This window comes from Hypanus sabinus, chromosome 12 (genome assembly GCF_030144855.1).
Source record: "Hypanus sabinus isolate sHypSab1 chromosome 12, sHypSab1.hap1, whole genome shotgun sequence".
Classification (NCBI taxonomy): domain Eukaryota; kingdom Metazoa; phylum Chordata; class Chondrichthyes; order Myliobatiformes; family Dasyatidae; genus Hypanus; species Hypanus sabinus.
In genome coordinates, this window is record NC_082717.1 from 109688117 (window position 1) to 109715252 (window position 27136).

General features: G+C 41.3%; 1 protein-coding gene across 2 annotated transcripts in view; it reads left to right on the forward strand.

Annotated features, from left to right (window-relative positions):
• Nucleotides 1-27136, forward strand: part of LOC132403284 (kinesin-like protein KIF13B) — a 249855-nt gene that overhangs the window by 87667 nt on the left and 135052 nt on the right. The window lies entirely within an intron of this gene.

A 27136-nucleotide genomic window follows, 5' to 3' on the forward strand; every position in this document is an offset into this window, starting at 1 on the left:
ATAAAATGTATGGAGAGCAGAAAAAAGTTTAACTTGACTAAATAATCATGGTTTAAAAAAAAGAGAATGAAAAGGGATGTTGTAAAGTGGTTATTTGCTACAATTCGGACAATATTCAATATTGTTTAATCTACATAGGTTAGAGTTAGAGAACCCGGGACACAGTTTAAAAGGCTGCAGAATGATTATAAAATGATCACTTTTGTAGTTGAATGATATGGAGGTCTTTTCTGCTGCCATCTTCAGAAATGAAGACATGAACTGACTCAATTTTCAGCGGTGTAAAGCTGCAGATATTCCAAACTAAATCTTTCCAAACAGTGAATTTGATAGAAGACTGCTTTGTTGTGTGAACGTAATGACAGCTAGGAAGAGTAAGTAATGAAGCAGTAAGTGGACTCAGAGATCTGGTGTAAAAGGAGACTTTGTGTATTGTGAAGATCTCCTGTATTTTGTTTCGTTATGAATCAACACAATGAGTTGGAAACTGACCTTGAAACACAAAAAGTGGAGCCTGGGATTCAGTGGGTTCTTTAATCTGTGAATGCATATGGTTCAGAAAATTGACTCTGACATTGATTTAAATGTTCTTTCCAGTGGACATCTATAAGTTTTTGCCTCTCAGTAATGGGCATTATTTCAACTGGGTACATACAAACTAGGCTCAGGAAAGTTCCGTTACATTTATTAGAAATTGGTCACAAGCTGCAGTTAAGGATTTGTTTGTTTTGTTTAATTCAGAGCAGTATACAGGTAAGTGTTGTATTGGCATTTCATTATTTATGATTTTCAATCTCACTGGACAGCAAATTTTTTCAAAAGTGTTGCTTCCTCCGAATTTTTTTTTGTTTATGATAGCTTGAAGATGAACACATATTATTTCAGACTACTTGTATCACGTAGGAATTTGGAGAAACAACAAATTAACTTTTATTGAATATAATGTGTTTAATTGCATAATGGTGCTGATGCTTTGCAATAGTTCAACTAAGTTAAAGATATTTTGTTGATGATTTTCATTTGTACTCAGTGTCTGAGGCTTCTCGCTAGAGTGTCCAATAATAATTCGCCAGCATTGATGGATTCCAGTCGCCCTGGTATCTCTTCTCCATGACCGCAATGTCCTGGTGAAACCTTTCACCATGCTCGTCACTGACAGCACCAAGATTTTCAGGGAAGAAGTCTAAATGGGAATGCAGAAACTGAATCTTTAGTGACGTGTTGCATTTCATGGTTTTATATGCTTGAAGCATGCGTTCAACCAGCTGCATGTAGTTTGGTGCTCTGTAGATGCCGAGAAAATTTTCAACAACTTCCTTGAATGCCTTCCATGTGATTTTCTCCAGTCTCACTAGAAATTCTTCAAATTGCCTGTCATTGATGACCTATTTGATTTATGGACCAACAAAAATGCTTCCCTCTATCTTGGCATCAGTTATTCTGGGAAGCATCTGTCTCAAATATCAAAATCCTTCATAGAAATTTTTGTGCCTGGTGATAGCAAATTCCATCCTTACAGTCCTGAACCCAATAATTATTACGAAAACCTGTCCTGCCATGCAGCAGCCACGCTGCCCAAGCATGCCTGGACAAGATGGGAAACTTTCCAGCTTACATTGTAGGCAACTTTTTAATTGACTTGAATTATGGATTTAAATAATAAACAAAAGTTTTTTTTTTAAATGATGCATGATAGGGAAAATTCATGGTGATTTTCATGATCAGTATCCCAGAATTCATAAGGTACACCTAAAGGTATTCGGGAAGCAAAATCTTTGTTATCCAGTGTTATTGGTTCTGTTTTTAGCTTTATAATAGCTTTAATCTAACCATAAAGTAGCAGTTAAGTTGTGTTGCGGATCTGGTGCAAGTAACTATTGTTTGGTAATTATTAGTTTATTTGTATAATCACATATAAAGTTGTTCTAGACTTTAGGTAATTCACAACTTGTTGCTGTGAACACTGGTGTTGGCAGGGTTTTCTGTACTGCGAAAATACAGCACAGAGCATTTCCAAGAGAAGCACCACACAAAGCAAGAATGATCCAACTTCCACACCGTGTATTTGTTTTTGTAATTGATAAGCTTTTGTCTTTGCATTGTACTGCTGCTGCAACACAACATATTTTGTGTCACATGCCAGTGCTAATAAATCTGATTCTGAGGAAGTTTGACCTAATATTGATATTGGAAAACAGTTTTTTCTACTGTAAGTATTCTGGGTTAATTTACTGCAGCCAGATTTCATACCCTGAAGCATTTAGGACTTTGGTAGTTCTAGTCTTAGCTGATTTTCTGGACTATTGGATATTGCTCCCATTTGCCCAAGCAGACCTCCTACTTTTTTACATGTTACACAGTAGCATAAACTTTCCTAGTGAACCTGGTGAGTTTTAAGAGAGTAGGAAATATGTAAGTACTTTGGACCTGACCCTGCTGCAGATCTACCCACATCCTGGTGTTCTAGACCCTGCACCCCCAGTGGTCAGCTCAGAAGCAGCAATATAGACCAACCCTTTTGTTCTGACAGCACACACTTCTCTCAGATTGGCTCAGTCCAAAAAATGAGTGAGCCAGATCCATCAGGATTCTGAATAATCAGATCCTAGATTAACAAGACTGTGTCTCTCAAATGTCTATGTCCTTCCTTTATTTGCAAATCTCCTTTCTATATTTGTGAAACATCAGCTTTACAATTTGCATATTTTAGAAGTTTCTCAATTTATTTTGTGTGATGAAGTGCTTGCAAGCACAGTGATTGTTTAGCAGATGCAGCACTTGGAAGGGAACATAAATAGTCCAGCCACTCTTTCATAGGCTGGGTGCATTATAGCTAGCATTCTTTGGCTGATGTCCTGAACATCTTTGGTGAGCAATTACTAAATGTCAGATTGAAAGTTTAACAACTGACCAGCATCAATGACAGTTTACAAATGAGTTCCAAACTTTTACCTTTCTCTGCATACACAAGTGCTTCGTAATTTCACTACTGATGGCCCTTGCTCCCATTTTCATACTCCCACTGCTAGTCCTAAACTCCCTCATTGATAATCTTCATTGTATACCCTAACTTCCCTTTGGTAGCCTGACATTTAGGTCAGGGGTCACCAATCTTTTTTGCACCACGGACAGGTTTAATATTGACAATATTCTTGTGGGAGGGTGTTAATCAGGACCGGAATATAGATGATAGGTCAACTATAAGTCACATATAAATGGCTAAAACACTCAATTTTGTTTCTAAAAGGGTTTATCCAACGAATTTAATATTAAGCACACAACACATATTTTCCTCATATGAACATATAAAATTATTGCAGCACACCAGTGAGAGGACAAGGTAAGGGCTGGAAGTCCCCGTACCGGGGCTGCGGCAGTCGCAGTCCGGAGAAAGCGACTGACCGAGCGAGGAGTGCGACAAGGCGCGTGCCCCCCCCCCCCCCCCCCCGTAGATAGGTAGGATCTACCTGCTGACAAAAGTTTGGCTCGAGGGATGACTTTCAGTAGATCGCAGCAAGGTAGCTGCTCTGCTACTTATGAAACCCTGAGCCCGAATTAGGTCGTCTGTGAATATTTTAGCACTGGGTTCCCCATGAACATTCAGTGTGCTAAACAGTTTTAGAGGCAGTTCCCATCTGCCTTTGCTCCAGGCCAGTAGCAACGGCACTTCTCGCTAGTAGCACGAGGCCGCCGGTTACCTGAGGCCAACCAGTGATCCCTGGCGCAAGGGTATCACTGTGTTTAGGCGATTGATGACCTTGTGTGTGTTCAAGTTCAACAGTGGACATGACAGGGAATGAGGAAAGGTGCAGCTGACTCGTATCATTTCATATTGACAAATCATACCGTTCCTTTGCGGCCCGGTGGTTGGGGACCACTGACTTAGGTAGTTAAAGCTGCTTTGATCCAAGTTCCAAGCAACTCAGTGCTGGTTTGCATCATGATAACTCTTGGATTCCATAAATCATGCACAGCACTTGCTCAAAGACTGATATGAACTTAATAAGCTATAATGTAACCGCCCCAACCTCCCTATCTATTACCCCAGTCACTGCACTGTTCTTTTCCTTCCAAATGTTGTTTGCTAAGTTGAGTGAACTAGAGCTCTTGTTACATTGAGCAAGCGATGGCTTTTCTCTTTAGAATGAACAAGGATGAGAGGTGGCTTGATGGAGGTGTTCAAGATGACAAGAGGGATACATCAAGTGGGCAACCAGAGACTTTTCTCCAAGGCAGAAGTGGCCAATATGAGGGGGTATAATTTTAAGATGACTAGAGGAAAGTACCAGGGGAATGTCCATGGTAGATTTTTAACACAAAGTTGTAAATGGTGGAATGTGCTGCCAGGGGTGGTAGTGGAGGCAGATACATTATGAATATTTAATTGACTCATAGATGATAGAAAAATGGCAAGATATATAGAAGGGAAGTGGTAGATTGACCTTAGGGTAGGTTAAAAGGTTGGCCTAGCATGGGCCAAATGGCTTGTACAGTGCTTTACTGTTCTCTGTTCTTTATATGTAAGCCTCATTCTCTCAAGTTTAGATAGCTGAATTAATAGGAGGGGTATAGAAGGCTGTGATTCTGGTGTGGGCTGATGAGACTTGGCAGAATGGGCTAGATAGGCCAAAGGGCCTGTTTCTGTGCTTCAGTACACCATGACACTGTTTTAGCAAAAATGTCAAAATGGTTTAGGCTAGAGCTGGCCTCTGAGTGTGCCTAAATGCAAGCACCTTCTTGTGGTTCAGTTATCAAGGTTTGGGGGTTCCTGGTTAGTTGCTGTAGTTGTACAGTTTCTCATTAGCTTTAAGATCATCTGCAATCCCATAGGAAGGTCATGTAAAGGTCTAACTGCTGCTGAATCCATTACACTGATGATACTGTTGCATTGTGTGCCAGTGTATTGTTTTAAAAGAAACAATAGAAGTTGTACAGAACAACGCACACAAAATGCTGGAGGAACTCAGCAGGCCAGGCAGCATCTATGGAAAAGAGTCAATAGTTGACGTTCTGATGCAAGGTGTTGGACTGAAAACATTGAGTCCTGATGAAGAACGTCTGCCCGAACTTTTGACTGTTTGCTTTCCATAGACGCTACCTGGTCTGCTGAGTTCCTCCAGCATTTTTATTGTGTTGCTTTGAATTTCCAGAATCTGCAGATTTTCTTATAGAAGTTGTACAAGTTTTTTTCCAGATTTAGTAAACAAATGTTTACTCAATTTATTACCCTGGTCCTGGTTTGATGAGAAATAGTATGAAAGTCAATTACTATTTCATCCGTTTCTTGCCTGTTTTGTCAGTTTGTCATATTTTTGTAATCATTACTTATTTCCAAATGGTAGGTGTTTGTGAAGTTCTTAATTGTGAACTTAGTTTTTGAGTTATCCTTTACGTGGGATTTTCTTGTATCCTGAACAGTTTAATCTGGCACAAAAGGGATATTAGTTGAACATTTTGGCTCTGTGAGGAAAGAAGACATTGGTCTATGAAATAAATTTTATAAATGTTTCCCTTAACCTATTTACTTGTATTATTATGTACCAATACAGCACAGTAACAGGCCCTCCTGGCCCAATTACACCCATGTGACCAATTCACCTACTAACCCAACTGTTGTCATCCTATTAGTGATGCTGGTTGCCAAGCTGAGATGTGCAGAATTTTGTTTCTTAACTGAGGGAGCCTGAAATAAAATCAAAAATGCTGGAAACATTCACCAGGTCAGGCAGTATCTGAGGAGCCTACTTTTGGATACCCTCGCAGTATGTTATGGAGAGCAAACTGTTGTCCATGTAGCAGGCTCCTCCTCTTCAGGAAGCTGATGAATCCAAAGGAAGGATAGAGACTGATACAGTTTGGCACCAGTGGCATCACAGGAGTTGCCATTCAACGTTGAACTCAATGTAGGACTACAGCCTTGGGGACTCTAGATCTGGGTTTTTCTTTGGGGTTTTCACTCCCAAAGCCTTTCCCATGTGTGGGTATAGCTGCAAGGCAGTGGAGGTTTGAGATCAGAGTTTTCCTTCTAAGTAAGCTGCCAACCCCAGCTGACAAACCCCATCTGCCCAAAACATCTGGTTTTTAAGGCACCAGTAACCTACCTCCTTCCTTTCGAAGACCTGTCGGTAGAAACAGTTATGCTTGGCTTAGTAGCTAAGCCACAAGTGAGGGCCAGGAGCCGGCCATGATTGTCAAAGGCTATTTGAGACACACCATTAGGAACATTTAATAGGTAATGGGAGCTTATCCCCACTACCTCCCTGGCTACCACAACCTTAAGGAACCAAATCTATATTTAGAAACATTCTTAATATTGTTTAATTCCTGAGATATTGGTACTGTCATATGCATATTTACAATAATCAAAAGTCCTACCCTTAGACTATGCAGAACTGCTTTAGCTTGCAAACTGCGTGCAATTTAGGACTTGGCTTGGAGCACTTGTATCTTGAGTTTGGAGATTGTGGTTTCAAATCCCACAATAATCTAAAATCATGATTTAGTATTGCATTACTGACTATCTAAATGGTGGTTTCTTTGTGGGTTTGACTTTTTCACAGGATAAATTACATGTTTTGAAGTGCACTAGCTGTGTGAAATTCAAATCCACAATGTTTGCTCACCCCATCTTACTGCCATCTTAACAGTGGTAGAGTTTCTTACCTACCAGTTCATGAGCCTCTGCATCAAACACATTATCTTTTGCAACTTCTGCCATCTCCAAAGAGATCATACCACCAAACAACTTCATCCCACCATGTTGGTCCATGGCTGCCTTTTTTGCCACGATGAGGTCATTCTCAGGATGGAGGAGCAACAACTCGTATTCTGTCTGGGTAGCCTCCAACCTAATAGCATGGACATTGATTTCTCCTTTTAGATTAAAAAAAAGCCCACTCCCTTCTCTCTTCTATATCTCACTCTTCTCACCTGCCTATCACCTCTCCCTAATGCTCTTCCTTCTTCCCCCTTCTCCCGTGGCCCCCTCTCCTCTCCTGTCAGATTCCTGCCTCTCCCTTTACCTTTCCCACCCATCTGGCTTTACCTTTCATGTTCAAGTTATCCTCCTACCCCTCCTCCCACCTATTTCATTCTGGCACCTTTTCCCTTCCTTTTCAGTCCTGAAGGAGTGTCTTGGCCTGAATTGTCAACGATTTATTAATTTCCGTAGATGCAACCTGACCTGAGTTCCTCCAACATTTTGTCCAACTAGTATGACTGTAAACGAGGAAATCTGCAGATGCTGGAAATTCAAGCAACACACACAAAATGCTGGTGGAACACAGCAGGCCAGGCAGCATCTATAAGGAGAAGCACTGTCGATGTTTCGGGCCGAGACCCTTCGTCAGGACAGTATGACTGTATGTTTTCATTGTCCACCTCCCCTGCCTCAGCACATCTGCTGCAACCTTTTCTGTGCCTTTGTTACCTGGCATAGAAAATTTACAAGGCTGTTATCAGGTCTTGAGGACCTGACTTAAAGGGAAAGGTTGAATAGGTTCGGACTTTATTTCCTGGAGCGTAGAAAAATGAGGGAAGATTTGATAGAGGTATACAAAATTATGAGGGGTATAGAATGGGTAAATGCAAACAGGCTTTTTCCACTGAATTTGTGTGAGACTAGAACCAGAGGTCATGGGTTAAGGATGAGAGGTGAAATGTTTAAGGGGAACCTGAGAGGTAACTACTTCACTTAGGATGGTAGAGTGTGGACGAGCTGCCAGCTGGAAGTCGTGAATGCGGGCTCAGTTTCAAAATTTAAGAAACATTTGGATAGGTAGATGGTGGAGGGGTATGGAGTGCTATGATCAATGGGACTAGGTCAGGGGTCGGCAACCTTTACCACTGAAAGAGCCATTTGGACCCGTCTCCCACAGAAAAGAAAACACTGGGAGCAACAAAACCCGTTTGACATTTAAAATGAAATAACACTGCATACGTTTTTTTTGCCTTTATGCTATGTATAAACAAACTATAATGTGTTGCATTTATGAAATCGATGAACTCCTGCAGAGAAAACGAAATTACATTTCTGCATGCAACAAAAACATTTTGAAATCCGAAAAAAAGACGTTGGGTTGAAGGTTACTTTTAAGTAAAATAATGTCTATTTGAGTCCTTCTTGTATTTATGAAAAAAGCCAAACTTAAATTGTCCGCCAGCAGCAAACCAAAAATAACGTCAGCCAGCTGTCAACCTGAAAAATAAAAGGACTATTTCATTGAACAATGAAAAAATATGCATATACGTAAAATAATAGGTAATTAAAATATTTATCATACTTGGTTAATGGGATTTCTGCTCCGGGACCTCAGCGCACAGCGTCTGCACATCAGGGCTGTATGACGTCACCTACATCTTTACACAGGATCGCAAGCTGTCATCTGTGAGGCGTGCGCGATGTTTGTTTTTAACAAAGTTCATGTTGGAGAACACCTGCTCACATACACATGTGGATCCAAAGATCGACAGGACTCCAAGCGCATACTTTTTAATGTTTACATAAATGTCGGGGATAGCATTCCATGTTTCGAACACAAGTTTGTCCAGTTTGGGGAGGTTTTCAGTATCACTCCATTCGTGATTCTGAGCAAGAACGGCCTTCTGACGGGCAACATCTTCAAGGTCTGCTGTCAAGCGTCTAAACTTGGACACCCATATGCCTTTGTCGGCTATGTTGGCCAGTTCCATCTCAAGATCAGGTTGACTCACACCTGCCAATGCAGTTGTATTCAGTAGGGATGGATCGATGCTTAGGGGAGTGACCGGGAAGGATAATGTGTTTTTTTCCTCTCTGAACTCACAGAAGCGTTTCCCAAACGATGTTTGCATTGCGATGATTGCAGAATGTAAATACTCCGAATTTATCGTGTCGTGAGCTTGTTTGAACTCTCTCAAATTGGGGAAGTGAGACAATGTGCCTTTCTGTAAATCTCTGGCAAGCATTATCAACTTGCGCTCGAATGCCAAATCATCCTCCAACATGTGCAGGGCTGTGCGTCCTTTCCCCTGAAGAGCTGTGTTCAGCGTGTTCAGGTGCGCTGTCATGTCTACCATGAAGTGTAGCTTTTACAGCCACTCTGGCTGTTCTAGCTCAGGAAAGGTGAGCCCTTTGCTGCCCAGGAAAGTTTTCACTTCTTCCAGACACGCGACAAAGCGTTTCAGCACCTCCCCTCTTGACAGCCACCGGACTTTGTTGTGCAACAGGAGATCAGAATATGCGCTTTCTAGCTTGTCCAGTAACAAACGGAATTGACGGTGATTTAAACTTTTTGCTATTATTTTATTGACAATCTGAATGACAACATCCATTACTTCTGTGCATTCCGGAGGAAATGTTTGAGCGCACAGTGCCTCTTGTTGTTTTGATGCAGTGAAAAGTCAGCAGCTTTCTGTCCAGCGACTTCTGCAGTAAAGCCACAAATCCCTTGTGTGATCTTGTCATACTTGGTGCCCCATCAGTAGCTACTGACACCAGGTGGGTGGTCTTTATTCCTTTGGCTCTTAAACAATTCAAGGCAGCCTCACAGATGTCCTCCCCCCGTGTTTGGCCTTTTGGAGGTATCAACTCAATCATTTCTTCCTGTGGCCCGGCAGAGCTACATACTGGCAGAACAACGCTATTTGTTCAATATCGCCTTTGTCTTTAGACTCGTCACAGGCAATTGAGTAGGCCACAGCTGAATTGATGTCTTTAATTTGCTGTTTGTGATGTCTTCTGCCATTTTTATGGTTCTGTCTTTGACAGTCTTTGCAGAGAGGGGCATATCCCTGATTTTCTGCACAATTTCACTCTTGTTTTTAAAGTCCGTGAATAGATGATCTGAAATCTTAATGAAAGATTCTTTTATATATTCACTATCTGTAAACTGCTTCCCGTGCCTGACTACTTCCTGAGCGGCAACAAAACTAGCATATATCATTGATTTTCCAGACTTCATCCACTTCTTGAAATGATTTTTGCTCAGATCAACATTCCGCATCAGTTCCGAAACAGCTTTTTTTCTCTCATCTCCATCCGGATATTTTTGAGCAAAGGCTGCGTGTTTATTCCTGAAATGTCTTGCGACTTTTGACTTTTTGTTGTTTGCGAGTTTCTCATTGCTTATTAAGCATACTGGTAAACCAGTCTCGTCAGCAGTGAAAGCAAATGAATCTGCCCACGTATCATTAAACGTTCTGTTTTCTTCAGTCACTTTTCTTTTTTTAGAATTCTCCATATTTAGCCGACCTTGGATCGAAAAATTAAAGAAATCGTGCACTGGCGGGTGTCAGGCATTGGCAGTGGTGACGTATATTAATAGCGACAAAAGACACGTTTTATTTAGATTGTACAAGGTCACCATAATCTTCAAATTTAGAATTACACTTCAAAAACTAACAAACTAACATAAAATACATTTTAATTAAATACTCATCATTTATTTTCCAAAGCCACAGGGAGCCGCAGCACAGAGATGAAAGAGGCGCATGCGGCACCGGAGCCGCAGGTTGCCGACCCCTGGACTAGGTAGATTAAAATATCAGCATGGATTAGATAGGCTGGAGGGCCTGTTTCTGTGCTGTAGTGTTCTGTCTATGATGATTTCAAAACAGTCCTTGTTTTTTTTCCAGAGATAATCTTAACTGTATTCTGTTAACTGCTTTTAGCCACACTTAATTGTCAAACCTCGCCACCATTCTGCCTCATCAGCCCTATTCCTTTGTATTGTGTTGATAACAAAGCAAATGAACAAACTTCCAGACTGCTTTCACTGGTTGTGTTGGTTAAGGAACCTATCAGTAGTAAAATTGATATAATTATCTTTGCTCTGGTAATGTGACAGCTAGTGTAACTCTATTACAGTGCCAGCAGAAAGATTGGGGTTCAATTCCTGGCACTCTGTCAGGAGTTTGTATGTACTCCCCGTGACATTCTAAAGGCATATAGGTAAGGTTAGTGATTTGTGAGTGTTTTGTGTTGGCACTGGAAGCTTACTTGCTGCTTCAGCGCGCTTCTCACTGGTTTGATTTGATGCAAATAACGCATTTCAATAATACTGTACATGTGACAAATAAAGCTAATCTTGAATCTTCAGAAGTTGCCAAGCTGTTCTCTCCAGTTTATCTCGTGCTTGAAGTGGCTCACATTAGGGATTCAGTGCTTGGATTCTGCTCTGCCTCCATCGTGACTCCTTATTTGCATTGCACTGAGCTTGGAGATTTTTACTTCCTCCCCCGTAAATGTCTGACCTACCAAGGCATAGCAACTTCCCTTTCAACCTGCCCACAGAACTGAATTGTTAAAAGTAGAAATGCTGGTTTGGAAGTTAGCCTAATACTGGACTGATTTTCAGTCTCAATAAAGATTTTTTTAAAATCAAAATATACTTTATTCAAAAATAAAATTATGTACAATAAACCATTCATTGACTCTCGGTCCTTTCTAAATGTTTCCATTACAGTCTTTACATTCCCACACTTTTGCCACCCAGGTGGCACTCTGTTATTCCATGTTTACATACACTTCTTCAGGGGTATACATCCCGCCCCCCCCCCACCCCTCAACTCCTGTGGGAGAAGAACCCTAGACTGTGGTCCTTCCACACCGGGCCCTTGTGGTGGCTGCACCAAGTTTGAGTGCATCCTTAGTAAAGAGACTGACCTGCTTGAGGTTGGGGTTGGCACTCCTGTATAGGATTGTCAGCTACGAGACCAGTCAAGTATTAAATAAATCACCAATTACATAATGTGAAGTAACTTAGCTTTCTTGTTCTAACTTCCTACTTGGTGGTTATTGACAGTCAAGAAATTGTGATATTCAAGAGATCATGCTGGAGAGCGATTCGAACCATGCCAAGCTTCCATGATTGTATTGATCATCATTGGTATTTGTATGAAAATGAAAGAACTGCCACAATTGGAAATCTAAACTGATAAAAGAAAATGCTTGGATGACTGGCAGGCTGAAGGCTAACTTCTGTTTCACTGTTATAGGACTACTGAATGGTCTCCTAAAGATCTCACAATCTTATCTCATCATGACCTTGCACCGTATTGTCTGTATGCACTCCGCTTTATTCTGTTTCCCTTGTAATGAATTAATCTGTATGAACAGTATGGAAGGCAGACTTTGCCTGGTACCATTGTGCATATGCCAACAGTAAGCCAATTTACCGGCACTAGAAACAATTCAGTTACTCTTTGCACAAATAGTATATCAGCATTTTCTCTCTGTTTTGGACTACAGGCAGTCCCTGGGTTATGTATGAGTTCCGTTCCTGAGTCCTTCTTTAAGTCGGATTTGTATATAAGTTGGAACAAGTCCATCCGGTATTATTTAGCGTCAGTTCGTCAAACATTTGTCTTAGTATATAGTATATATTTTACCTTTCTATACATATGAAACACTTAAGAGATATATGTATTCCCATAATTAAACCACTGTGTTGCTTAGTAATAATTGTAGCTTTCATCGGGGCAGGGCGTTTCACATGCTCCATTATTCTCACTTTATCCATTATCCTTTAAAATTGTTCGGATCGTTGACCGACTATAACCTAACGCTTTTCCAATGACCAATGGCGTTTCACCTCTTTCCAAATGCTTTATTATTTCCACTTTGTTTTCAATCGTGCTGGCTTCTCGTCAATGGAACAGAAATGCTGTGGGAGGTGGGTCCCGAGCTCTGCCGGCTCCCGAGGTCCGCTGGGTCCTAAGGACCACTGTACTGAGACAGGTTAAATGGGACAAGTGTGAGGTGTGAGCTGTGCTGGATTTGGGTATTTGATCCTCCACAATATTCCACATGGGTAGTTAAACTGGAGGTGGCAGTGTTTTTTTTACAAGGTCGAGTTGCGAGCTCAACATCAACCCAGTACAGATGGTATGGGAATCACTGGATCAACATCAACCTGGCACGGGAGCGGTCTGTCACTGGATCGAACTCGCTGATCTCACTGCACCACCAGCTGACCGGAACGGGTGGGGGGAACAGGGTCAGGGTGAATCTTAGTAAGAAAAATTTAAGCCAAATACAAAGTTAAACACTCAACACAGTGTCAATGGCAACGACTTAAAATGGCAGACAGCGTTGCAATCTGACTTAAAATGGTGGACGGCGTCAAGATCTGACTTAAAATGGCAGACGGTGTTCTCCTTCCTCGGTTCGTAAGTACGAGTGGTCTTTAAGTCAGATGTTCGTAACTCGGGGACTACCTTTAGTCAGTTAGTCAGGAATTGCTATACCTGGCTTAGTAATTAAAAGTGTTTAGGTCCTAATCCAGAAATACAATTGGAAGAAGAGTAGGCTGTGCTTTTCAATTAGATTATGGCTTAATTTGATTTCCCACACAATCCTCCCATCCTCCTTTTTCCTTGGGGTCTAAATTCTTTCAATCTCTGCTTCAAATATACTCAACAACTGAGTATCCCCAGGTCTCTAAAGTAGATAATTTCAAACTTGCAGTCCCAGATGAAGAGGCCTTCCCATTCTTTACTGGTAAATGGCTGACCCATGTTCCTGAGAATGCACCTTTGACTACTGAGGGACTTTAGTACTCTGGACACATAGTAATAGTGTGATCACTCAAGTTGAGTATGATGTTCTCCTCAGGAATTATTCCTGCAATGGAGGTTGCCTGTGCATGACTTTGTTTAACATGGGGACAGATGCAAAGGCAGCTGTCACACAGTCCTCGAGGGTTCGGGGTCAAGGCCTAGTGACATGGAATGTAAGACAACTGGGGACCCTTCACTGCTGTAGTCTTCCTCTGCCTTCACTGCTATCGTGATGTGTCATTATCTTCCACCAGCTTCACCAGTGAGGTCTTCAATTGATCGCTCTTTGCCTGGAATCTTCCCCTTGACCTTACTGCCGTGGGTGGCTCTACCAGGAGCCAAGCGTCAGATGGCATTGCTTTCAGGATCTCTGAACTCACAAGCCTCTCTACCGCAACAAGGTGACAGCCTCAGAGAACACCAGTTGCACCTGCAGCTATCCTGTTTTGTGTTATTTAGTTAAAATTTTCTTGCAGCATTTTAATGGCACCTGTTCATATGTAGGTGAATGTGGTTGCTCCTGTGGCTCCACCAATGTACCACATATGAGCATGATTGTTGTTCCTCATGATCGAGGAAGGAATTGGTTTGGGCAAGGTAAGAACAGCCTGATCCTCTTGTGGAATGTTTTAAGACCATAAGATGTAGGAGAAGAATTAAGACTTCTGGCCCATCTAGTCTGCTCTGCCATTCAATCATGGCTGATCCTTTCCCTCCTCTCATTCCCTGGCTTTCTTCCCCATATCTTGTCCAATCAAGAACCTAACAATCTCTGCCTTAAATATACCTAATGACATGGCCTCTGCAGCTGCCTGTGGTAACAAATTCCACAAATTTACCCTTTGGGTGGAGAAATTTCTTGATACCACTGTTTTAAATGGACACAACTCTACCCTGAGGCTGTGCCCTCTTGTCCTAGACACCCTCACCATGGGAAACATCCTTTCCACATCCATTGTTTAGGCCTTTTAACATTTGAAAGGTTTCAATGAGGTTCTCCCCACCCCCCCACCACATCCTTCTGAATTCCAGCAAGAACAAACCCAAAGCCATCAAATGTTCCTCATATGATAACGCTTTCATTGCCGGAATCATTCTTGTGAACCTCCTCTGAATCCTCTCCAATACTAGCAGATCTTTTCTTCGATGAGGAGCCAAGAACTGCTCACAATACTCAAGGTGAGGCCTTACCAGTGCCTTATAAAGCCTCAGCATCACATCCCTCTTGTATTCTAGACCTCTTGAAATGAATGCTAACATTGCATTTGTCTTCCTCATCGCTGACTTAACCTGCAAGTTAACCTTCAGGGTGTTCTGCACAAGGCTCTCAAGTCCCTTTGCATCTCAGATTTTTGGATTTTCTCCTTGTTTATAAATTAGCCTGCACATTTATTTCTACTACCAAACCATGCATTTTTGAACATTATATTTCATTTGCCACTTTCTTGCCCATTCTCCTAATCTGCCTAAGTCCTTCTGCAGCCTTCCTGTTTCCTCAACACTACCTACTCCTCCACCAATCTTTGTATCATCTGCAAACTTAGCAACAAGGCCATCTATTCCATCACCTAAATCATTGATATACAACATGAAAAGAAATGGTCCCTACACCGATCCCTGCAGAACACCCTAGTCACTGGCAGCCAAACAGATAAGGATCCTTTTATTCCCACTCGCTTCCTCCTACCAATCTAACCATGCCAGTAATTTTCCTGTGATATTGTGGGCTCTTAACTTGGTAAGGAGCCTTGTGTGGCACATTGTTAAAGATCTTCTGAAAGGCCAAATATGCAACATCCATTGCATCCCCTTTATCTATCCTACTTGTAATCTCCTCAAAGAATTCGAACAGTTTTGTGATGCAAGATTTTCCCTTAAGGAAACCATGCTGACTTTGTCCTATCTTTTCCTGTGTCACCAAGTACTCTATAACCCCACCTTAACAACTGACTCCAACATCTTCCTACCACTGAGGTGCTCACTGGTCTATAATTTCCTTTCTCCTCATTTTTAGAGTGGAGTGATATTTGCAATTTTCCAGTCTTCTGGCACCATGCCAGAGTCCAATGATTTTTAGAAAGATCTTTGCTAATGCCTCCACAATCTCTAAGGCTATCTCTTTCAGAACCCTAGGGTGCAGTTCATCTGGTCCTCGTGACTTATGCACCCTTGGGTCTTTCAGCTTTTTGAGCACCTTCTCCCTTGTAATAGTCACTGCACCCACTTCTCTTCCCTCACACCCTTCAACATCTGGCACACTTCTATTGTCTTCCACAGTGAAGACTGATGCAAAATATTCATTTAGTTCATCTGCTATCTCCTTGACCCCTGTTATTATTTCTCTGGCCTCATTTTCTAGTGGTCCTATATCCACTGTCTTCTCTTTTTTTTCATACTTGAAGAAGCTTTTACTATCTACTTTGATACTGTTTGCTAGCTTGCTTTCATATTTCATCTTTTCCCACTACTGATTCTTTTATTTACTCTGTGTCGGTTTTTAAAAGCTTCCAAATCCTCTATCCTTCCTGTTAGTTTTGCATCAATTTGAGTTGGCAGCTTTATCACTTTTATGCCTAATCTAAATTTATTGAATCAGCTTCCTTAGCTTAGACATTGTTTTCTAAATTTAATAATAAAATCAGCCCCAATAATTTAGCAAGTATCTGCTGGTAGAAATTGAATGAGTTTCTCACTGATAAACTCAATACAAGTAAAGATCATTCCTCTTTCAGACTTTTCAAGTTTCTGACTTGTGAAAGAAGGTATTGTGTTTACTCTTTTACTTCTGTTCTTAAGGCCTTTTGAGCCTTACCCAGAATTTTGCCTGAATGATCATCTACACTTTGCTCTTTTGGTTAAAGAAAGCCATACCTCCATGAATTCTTTCCTCTGCCAAACAAAATTAGAATAATAGGGTTGAGAAATGATTAACAGACAGGAAACCATAGGAGTAACCATTGTTGTATTGGATGGTTGTGTCCAGTGGGATACTGAAAAGTAAATGCTTAGGCCTCATCTATTCATGCTGTATATCAACAAGCTGAGGGAATCAAATTAACAATTCTGTATTTGCTACTAACACAAAACTAAGTGCAAATGTGAGTTGTAATTAGGATGTAATCACCATAGTGGAAAACAATATGTCAAGTGAAGTACAATGATAGGTGAGGTTAATCACTTTGCTAGAGAAAACGGATTAACTAACCTCACTCCTCCATCCCCCCAATCAGACAAGTTGCTGATTTATATCATGAATAGATGAGGCTCAAGCATTTCCTTCTCACTACTGCACTAGTCACAGCCTGCAAATCTGAAAAACCCTACCCTTATCAATCATCAACAATACCTCAAAAAACTCAAGCAAGTTTGTAAAACATAGATGACACGTCAAACCTGCACAAGTTTCTAAGAAAGTAGAAGCACTGTCATACCTTCTTTGTAATTACACTTGAGTGCTGTTTGCAGGGCAGATCCTAAGATATGATAGCTCACAAGAATTTAAAGATACTGACCCTCTCCACCTCTGATCCCTTAATGAGGACTGGTTCATGGACCAATGGCTTCTTCCTCCTGTAGTTGAAAATCAGTTCCTTGTTCTTGCTGACATTGAATGAGAGGTGGTTGTTGTGGCACCACTCAGCCAGATTTTCCATCTCCCTCTGAAATGCTGATTTGTTGCCACCCTTGATTCAGCCAACAACTGGTATCGTAAGGAAGCCATGGAGCTGTGCGTAGTCTCACAGTCGTAAGTGTAAAGCAGGTAGGGCACGGGGCTAAGCACGCAGCCTTGCAATAGAGATTGTGGAGATGTTGTTGCCAATCCAAACTGGGGTCTGCAAGTGAGGGAATCGAGGATCCATTTGCAGTTCTGAAGCATTGATTCTCTTCAGTTCTAGTTTTAGGCTGTCACTTTCCTTGTTTGAAAGTATCTGTGTACTTCAGAATGTTCCTGTATGAATTTTGCTATGCCACTGTTTATTTTGACTAACAACAGGGTGCCACTTTAATACTAGTTGGATCAATGCCGTAAGGTTGTAATTTATGCTGTGTAGAAGGCAGAACTGCTGATAGTTACTGCTCTCTCTCTCCCCAGATGTGTTGTAAGTCTCCAACACTTTATTTCAGTCAGTCATGGAACATTGCAGCACAGAAACAGGCCTTTCAGCCCATCTAGTCCCTGCTGGGCTGTTATTCTGCTTAGTTCTATTGACCTGCACCTGTATCATAGCCCTCTGTACCCCTCCCATCTATGTACTTCTCTTCAATGTTGAAATTAAACCCGTATCCGCCACTTCCACTGGCAGCTTGTTGCACATTGTCACCACCTGCTGAGTGAAGAGTATTTTGTAGTGTTTTGCTTTTCAGCCCAAATCCATGGGATTATCAATTTATGGTTCAGATTGACTAAGATTTCACTTACTAGTGTTAAGCAACAAAATGTTTAGAAACAACAATAAAAGTATGTAGAAGGCAGCAGATTGAACAAGGCTGTCCTATGATTTGCTAATGCTGATTATACAAGGAAGCAGGTAAGTGAAAGGCGTTGGTCATGAACATTGATCCAAAGGCTTAATACTTCCTTATTACAACATAATTATTTACTCTCACCTCTACAATTGTTTTCAGTCAGAGCCCAATATGTCTTCCAATGTAGCACATTAAGAGGAACGAACATTCGCAATTCAGGCTCACTTAACTTAATTTTGAATTGCCAAGGGTGGGAGTTCAATACCCAACTAAAACCTGCACATGTTTTTAATTCATCGCTGGTAAATGGACCATTAGGCATAAAAAATGTAAAGTCTGGAGTTCTCCCCTTAAAGATCTGCTCTTTAAATAATTTGTAATATAAGTTAATTCTGAACCTTTGTAAATTTGAAATAGAATTAATTATTGATCCTGCAAGGATCGCAAGATCTTCCATCTGCAGACCCCAGAAAATTAATCTCTCCCATTTCCCGCACATCTGCCCTCACCCCCTCCACCCGCCACCCCACTCGGGATAGGGTTCCCCTTGTCCTTACCTACCACCCCACCAGCCTCCAGGTCCAACGTATAATTCTCTGTAACTTCCGCCACCTCCAACGGGATCCCACTACCAAGCACATCTTTCCACCCCCCCCCCTTCTGCTTTTTGCAGTGATCGCTCCCTACGCGATTCCCTTATCCACTCGTCCCTCCCATCCCTTCCCACCAATCTCCCTCCTGGCACTTATCCTTGTAAACGGAACAAGTGCTACACCTGCTATTACACTTCCTCCCTCACCACCGTTCAGGGCCCCAGACAGTCCTTCCAGGTGAGGTGACACTTCACCTGTGAGTCAGCTGGTGTGGTATACTGTGTCCTGTGCTCCCAGTGTGGCCTTTTATATATTGGTGAGACTCGACGCAGACTGGGAGACCATTTTGCTGAACACCTACGCTCTGTCCGCCAGAGAAAGCAGGATCTCCCAGTGGCCACACATTTTAATTCCACGTCCCATTCCCATTCTGATATGTCTTATCCATGGCCTCCTCTACTGTCAAAATGAATCCAAACTCAGGTTGGAGGAACAACACCTTATATACCGGCTGGGTAGCCTCCAACCTGATGGCATGAGCATTGACTTCTCTAACATCCGTTAATGCCCCTCTTCCCCTTCTTACCCTATCCCTGACATATTTAGTTGTTTGCCTGTTCTCCATCTCTCTCTGGTGCTTCCCACCCCCTTTCTTTCTCCCGAGGCTTCCCGTCTCATGATCCTTTCCCTTCTCCAGCTCTGTATCACTTTCGCCAATCACCTTTCCAGCTCTTAGCTTCATCCCACCCCCTCCGGTCTTCTCCTATAATTTTGCATTTCCCCCTCCCCCCACTACTTTCAAATCTCTTACTATCTTTCCTTTCGGTTAGTCCTGACGAAGGGTCTTGGCCTGAAACATCGACAGCGCTTCTCCCTATAGATGCTGCCTGGCCTGCTGTGTTCCACCAGCATTTTGTGTGTGTTGTTAATTATTGATGGGTTTTCTGTCCCAATCTGACTTCATGATATAATGGTTGGTTAAATTCCTATTGACATTGAAACACAGATGCATGAAGCTTCCAATTTTAAAAAATCCTATCTTCCTCCGTTCATTGTATTCCTCCTTTGTTGGTGTTGTATAGGTATTTTTCCATGTGCTGGGTGTCTCAGTCATTCAGTGGCCATTGATAGTTCTGGCAAACTATTTGATCTGGAGATTGAAGGTTGCCCAGAAAACCCTTTTGGGCTTCTATTTATAAAATGCTACTAATTTTACTGTCTGTAGTCCAAAAGAATTGATGTTAATTGCAGTAGTCCATGAATTGACGTTAAAGTGATCATAGACTAGAAATCTTGACCTTTAATACAGTTGCATTTTTTTTAAGAGTGTGATACACCAAGATGGTTGAAAACTATACTGTGTCCAGGTCTGTTAATTGATTAAACTGTTCTTTGCTCCATTAGACTTTCATACACATCTATAACTTTCCAAGCAGGCAGGTGTGTGAATGTGTCTTTGCTTCTTACATTCACTGACACTTCCCTGAGCTCAGAACAGAATGATGCCTCAACAAGATGGTCACTATTACACTGTAAAATTTCGAGTAATCCACATCACCTGTTGGAATGGGCTTGTACATCCTGACAGGTGAGGTGAGAGCAACAGTTAAAGATGTATTGAATTTAAGGAAAACATTGAAATTGATGACTTAAATATAAAATTGTGAGCACTTGCCAGTGTGGAAATTCCCTCACTCCTATGGATACCCTAGACTCTTCATTGTATACTCAGAATGCATTTTATTAGGTATACCTGTACACTTGCTAGTTAATGCAAATATCTCATTAGCCAATCATGTGGCAGCAACTCAATGCAGACGTGGCCAAGAGGTTCAGTTGTTACTGCACCACCAGGTTTAGGAACAGTTATTATCCTTTAGCCGTCAGGCTCCTGAACCAGCATGGATAACTTCACTCACCTCAGCACTGAACTGATACTGCAACTCACTTTCAAGGCCCCTACAGCTCATGTTCTCTGTATTATTGGTTTATTCATTTATTATCAGCTCAAGCTGGTAAAACCTGATATACATGCATGCTCATTTATCAGACAATTCTAGTGGGTGTTCAGTATTGTGGCTTTCTGAAGATTTACATATATATTGTGTAGCCCTAATTATTTAATATTATTGTGTAGTGCCTTTGGGATGATACCAGTTGTAGATATTACTGTCAGGACAATGTATAGTCTTTCAATTTCCTCCTTTAATTCAGCATATTTCTGGTGTTTTATACTTATTAATTTATTTAAATTATGTGTTTGGAATGGCGTATATCTAGAAATAATTTATTCTTGTTTATCCTTTATTATTATATGTGGACAGTTAATATAAACTGCCCTATCTATAATAACTGATCAGTCATAATATAATTAGTGGTATTCCGACTCTAAAACTGGATCAGGCTTGTATTTTTAGTAAGGTGTGATTTCATTTATGAATTTGTATTTTAGAGCAAGATTTTGATGAATGGTGTTTGCTGCTTGATTGTGCCTGTGTTATTCAGATTGTGTTAAACTGCTGAATTTGAACTTTGAAGTTTCTTGGGACTCCTATTGTAATTAAATTAATTGAAGCTGTATTACTATAATTTGGTACCTGTGGTTTGAAAGCGAGAAACAAGAACAAAGTCTAATTCCAGTAGTAAAGAATTTTGTGGTTATGTTAACATACATGTATCGTAATATTAATGCCTTCTCTGACAACATTAGCATTGTCCTATGCAAGGAAAATGTGGTGTAGAAAAAGTAAATTCCCAAGTTTTGATTTGGATTTTCTTACTGAGGTCAGTGTCAAAACTAAGAAAGTGGACAGCTGCCAGTTATTGACCCATTGCTGTTGTGAGATGGAGCAAGAACCTGGAGCATCTGCAGGATGCGCTGGAACACATCATCAGTGACGTAACCTGGGGCCCATGGGTGTTAGACACCCCTGCCCAGTTGATCAGACTCTGGTGTGTGTCCCAGCAGCATTAGTCCATGGGTCACATCTCTTGATCCAAAGCCACCTGGAGGCTTACTTATGAAACCATGGTGTGAGTGGACATATGATACACAGACAGTACCTAAGGTCAGGCTCAATTGGTGGCCAGAGGCAACTTCTATGCCTCCACAGTCAAGATCTTCCTGATAATATTTGAATCTGTTATTTTTTTAAAAAAATATTCTTATTAGGAAGCCAGTACCATTTGTGTCCTTCAGCACAGTGTGGAGGTTATTTCCTCTGCAGTATTGTGGTGCCATATTATATACTTAAGCCCTCCCTGACAAAGTGATACTGCAACTCAGCAAAAGAAATTAAGTTCTCCTTTGAAGCAGTCTGTGAGCTATTTCAGGAATGCTTTTGTGTAGAAGGCTCTCTGTTGTGTGAGTGCGTTAACAGTTGCTGCTTGTTTTCATTTGCTTCTTGAGTAGGAAAGAGGTAGGAGAGAAATTACATCTTCTGGAGGAGAATTGAAGAACGTAGCCTTATTTAAATGAAGTAATGAAGATAAAGTATGTGGACTGAGGACCAGAGGGTACTGCCTCCGAATAGAAGAACGTGCAGTTAGAACAGAGATAAGTAGGAATTTCTTTAGCCAGAGGGTAGTGAATCTGTGGAATTCATTGCCACAAACAATTATTGGGTGTATTTAAAGTGGAGGTTGATAGGTTCTTGATTAGTCAGGGCAACTACAGTTACTGGGAGACAGTAGAATGAGGTTGAGAAGGATAGTTAATCAACCATGATGGAATGGCGGAGCAGACTCAAAGCAGGTGCCAAATGGCCTAATTTTGTTCTTGGGTCTTATGGCCAATTTCTTGTCAAACTTGGTAACATACTGTTCTTTTAAAAAATCTCTTTTTTTAAAATCAAGTAACACAGATTGTTTTTGATGGAAACTGTCTTGAAAGAAAAGGTGAACTCTGATTATGATGAAATAAAAATAGGAAAGCAAAAAAAAAACTGCATGTTGCAACGACGAAATAATGGAAAATGCTGGGAGATATTTGATATCCTTCAGGTGTATTTCCGGAGACAGAAATAGATTGCTGACCATGGACTAGAATGCAGTTGAGATAGAATGGGTTTAATTTGATATATAAACGCTCAGAGATTCTGCAGATACGGTCAAGTCATATCTGTGGAGGGAGGAATATGTTTATTCCTCTTCATCCTCCCTTCCCCACTCACCCATTTGCCCTCTCACCTGGCTTCACCTATCACCTGCCAACTGCTTCCCCTCCTCTTATTCTGGGTTCTTCTTCCTTCCTTTCCAGTCCTGAAGAAGGGTCTCTACCCAGAACACTGTTATTTCCATCTGTCGATGTTGGCTGACCTACTGAGTCCCTTTAGCCTCTTGTGTGTGTTAAATTGATATGTGCGGCTTAAAGCTCTGAGCTAAATCTTGACAAGCAAATAACTTTCTCCTGTAACTCACCAATGGTGCGAGTACCTTCTCCCTAGGTACTCCATTCCTTGCAGGAACCAACCTTGACCTTGTTACTTTCCACAAATCACTTCCATCTTTCATGCTCTACAAGCAGATTAATTTCAATGCCGTCACTGATAATGAATGACTCTGAGTGCTGTGGTTTATTTCATTATTAAATAGTGAGACTGGCCATTTAAGGTGAGGGTGCACGAGGGAGAAACTTGGCTTTGTTTCAGGAATTAGTACCTGAGCTGGTTGATGTGACGTTGGTGGGTACACTGCCTCATTTAAAGCACAACAGTCCCTCTGGGTTTGTGTCACCATGTCTTGCATGGAATGGATGCATCTACAGTTTCTAAGCAATCCTGCTAACTGAAATGATAAAACGGTGCTGTGATATAAAGCTTGTTAGAAACATTACCTCTTTAGCTGATTTACTGCAAATGAATTTGATGTGTTCTCTCAGCTTTGGTGTTTGTGCATCTAAGGAGCAGGCACTCAGATTGTTTCTGGAAAATCATGCACATACAATCAGTAGCCACTTTATAATCTTCCTCCTGTACCTAATAAAGTGACATTGAGTGACATTTGTGGTCTTCTGCTGTAGCCCATCCACTTCAAGGTCCGACCGATGTGTTGTGTTCGGAGATACTTTCTGCATGTGGTTATTTCAGTTGCTGTTGTCTTCCTGTCTGCTTGAATCAGTCTGACCTCTCTCATTAACAAAGCATTTTTGACCATACAACTGCTGCTCACGAGATGATTCTTTTTGTTTTTCATGCCATTTTCTGTAAACTCTAGAGACTTGTGTGTGAAAATCCCAGGAGTTCAGCAGTTTCTAAGATACTCAAACCATCCTGTCTGACAGCATCAATCATTCCACAGTCAAAGTTACTTAATCACATTTCTGTCCATTCTAATGTTTGGTCTGGACAACAGTCGAACCTCTTGACCATGTCTGCAGGCTTTCACGCTCTTAGCTGGTGCCACGTGATAGGCTGATGAGGTATTTGCAGTAACGAACAGATGACAGGTGTACCTAATAAAGTGGCCACTGAGTATAGATTCTTGTTGCATCGTTGAGCCACAAGGTAAGACACAATCTCTTTGTCAATGAAGCTTGACTATCCAGTTTATTCTATGTTGAATCTTGTGCGGTAAATAACACTTGATCAATCTTTATTTATATGAAACACAGATATGTTTGTATCTGCATGGTGTTGTCATAATTGTGCAGGCTAAATTTCCATTCCTATTTCTTTCCTGATCAGTTATAATTTTGAGAATGAGTCAATAGATACATCTACTTGCGTAGAAATCTTGGCTTGTAGCCCCCAGTTGCTCAATCATGAAACTGATTACTATTTACATAGGAGGTGCTGATACCAGTCTGAAATGAATGCAGCATATACAAGGGACTTTTATCTTAAACAAAGTTCCCCTGTTTGCACACATGATGGAGTCAGTTGTGGACAGCAATGGTGGTTTTCCAAGTTACCGTTTGTCATGAAGAATCAGTTCATGTAGTTTCTTGGTCATTATGTAGCACAGCAGGATTTATTTGGTCAATCAGGCTTGTGAAAGCACTTCAAAAGAGCTGTCCAGTTGCCTTTACCATGCTTATCCACAACCTTGTGCTGTATTTGAAAGATGTTAGACCATAAGATATTAAACGTAGGAGCAGAATTAGCCATTCAGCCCATTAAGTCTGCTACACTATTCCATCATGGCTGATTCATTATCCCTCTCAACCATATTCTCCTGCCTTTTTCCTGTAACCTTTGATGCCCTCGCTAATCAAGAAACTATCAGCCTCCACTTTAAATATACCCAATGACTTGGCCTTTAGAGCTGTCTGTGGCAATGAATTCTACAGATTCACCACCCTCTGGCTAAAGAAATTCCTCCTCAGCTCTGTTCAAAATGGATGTCCCTCTATTCTGAGGCTGTGTCCCCTGGTTCTAGACTCTCCCAGTTATAGGAAATATCCTCTCCACGTCCACTTGGTCTACGTCTTTCAATTCAGCCCCTGCCCCCTCATTCTTCTAAGCTCCAGAGAGTACATGCCTAGAGCATCAAATATTTCTCATACACTAACCCTTTCAATCCCAGGATCATTCTTGTGAACTTCCTCTGGACCCTCTCCAATGTCAGCACATCCTTTTCTTAGATAAAACTGCTCACAGTACTCCATGTGTGGTCTGGCCAATGCCTTCTGAAGCCTCCTGTTTTATTTGTAAAAGTTGAGGGTGTTCTGGTACATTACTTTAGTCTATCCACACCCTTATTGCACACAGTGAAGTTAATATGTGCAATGCAGTGCACAGCTTATAAACCGGTACTGTTCCAGACTTATCTAACCAGCAGTTTTGACGTTCTTTGTGTTGTGTTCAGTTCTGCAATTTCTGTAATTATGTGTTCAAGTCTAGAAAATCATTCATCCAGACAGTTTAGCTGTTTATTTCAAACTGTTCAACACAATCTGAAAAGTACTTTCAGTAAGTCACCTTTGGACTTTATTTTGGTTGTGCATGGTGATCGGTTTTTTAGTAGTTTATTTTGACTTCTCTGACCAAAACAGATTACTGTCCCTTCTCCAGCCTCACTTTTCTCTCAAGTTTTTGTGGCCAGTATTTGTTAGAATTGCTTGTGTTAATTCCCCTCAGTCAAACTTCAGCCTGTCTTATAATATCCAAAAATAACCCTTATTAAAGTCAGCAAGGACATCCTATGTGACTGAAGATATGACATTGTCTCGGCATTTCTGTTGGCATTGACATGGTTATGCACACCATCCTCCAAAATCTTACTCTGTCATCGAGCGGAGTAGGACAGCAAATACCTGGCTCTGTTGTTATCTGTCCAGGAAATCACACAATGCTCCCTGCTCTTAATGCTTCGGATCTGTTTTTTTTATTGAGATACGGCATGGAACAGGCCTTTCTGCCTTTCAAGCCATGCCATTCAGCAATCCCCTGATTTAATGACCAATTAACCTACCAACCGGAACATCGTTGGACTCTGGGAAGAAACTGGAGCACTGGGAGGAAACCCATGTGGTCAAGGGAGAACATACAAACTCCTTACAGGCAGCAGCTGGAACTGAACCTGAGTCACCTGTGCTGTAAACCACACTACGTGATTATGCCACCCCGGAGCCTGACCCAGAGTTATAATTTCAATTCAGTGACAAAGGTTCTTCGACCCAAAGTGTTAGCAGAACTGGCCAGCTGAGCATTTTCAGCAGCTGTAGTTCTTAAAATTATTTTCATGCCCCAATGATCCCTCCTCCTAACTGCATGTGTTCGTCAGGAAGAGCTTCGGTTTTCACAGCTTTAACGGGGTGGCATGGTAGCGAGACTGTTACAATTCAGGGCATCAAGGTTCAGAATTCAGTCCTGGTGTCCTGTGTATGCCCTCCCTGTGTGTGGAATGTGTGGGTTTTCTCCGTGTGCTCTGGCTTCCTCCCACAGCCCAAAGATGTACTGGTTTGTAGACTGATTGGTCATTGTATATTGTCCTGTGATTAGGGTTAAATCGACAGTTGTTGGGAACTGCTGGGCATGTGGCTCAATGGGCTGGAAAGGTCTGGTCTGTGACTTATCAATAAATAAATGGAAGTCACAATATGGCCCAAATTCTGGGAATGCAGGGGTCACCTGTACATCCTAATATTAATTCTATCACTCTGTTTGGCATGAGCACAAGAGATTCTGCAGATCCTGGAAATCCAGAGTAACACCAACAAAATGCTGGGCAAACTCAACAAGTCAGGCAGCATCTATGGAGTCCTGCTGAAGGATATCAGTCCGAAATGTCGACCATTTATTCCCCTCCATAAATTGCTGCCTGATCTGTTGAGTTCTTCCTGTATTTTGTATGTGTATTACTCCACTTGGCTACTACTTGAAAGTCAACTCGATTGTTCTCAACATTGGTCTTTTGTATTTAATCATTCATAGAATATGAACATAATCATGCTACAGTGAGGTAGTCTGTTTCATCTTTGTTTGACATTCACTTTCAAGGACTTTGTCGATATTTATTCCTCATTTATTTATTATTTTTCTTTTGGATTTGCAGTTTTTCTTTTGCACCTTGGTTGTTGGTCCTGTTGGGGTGGT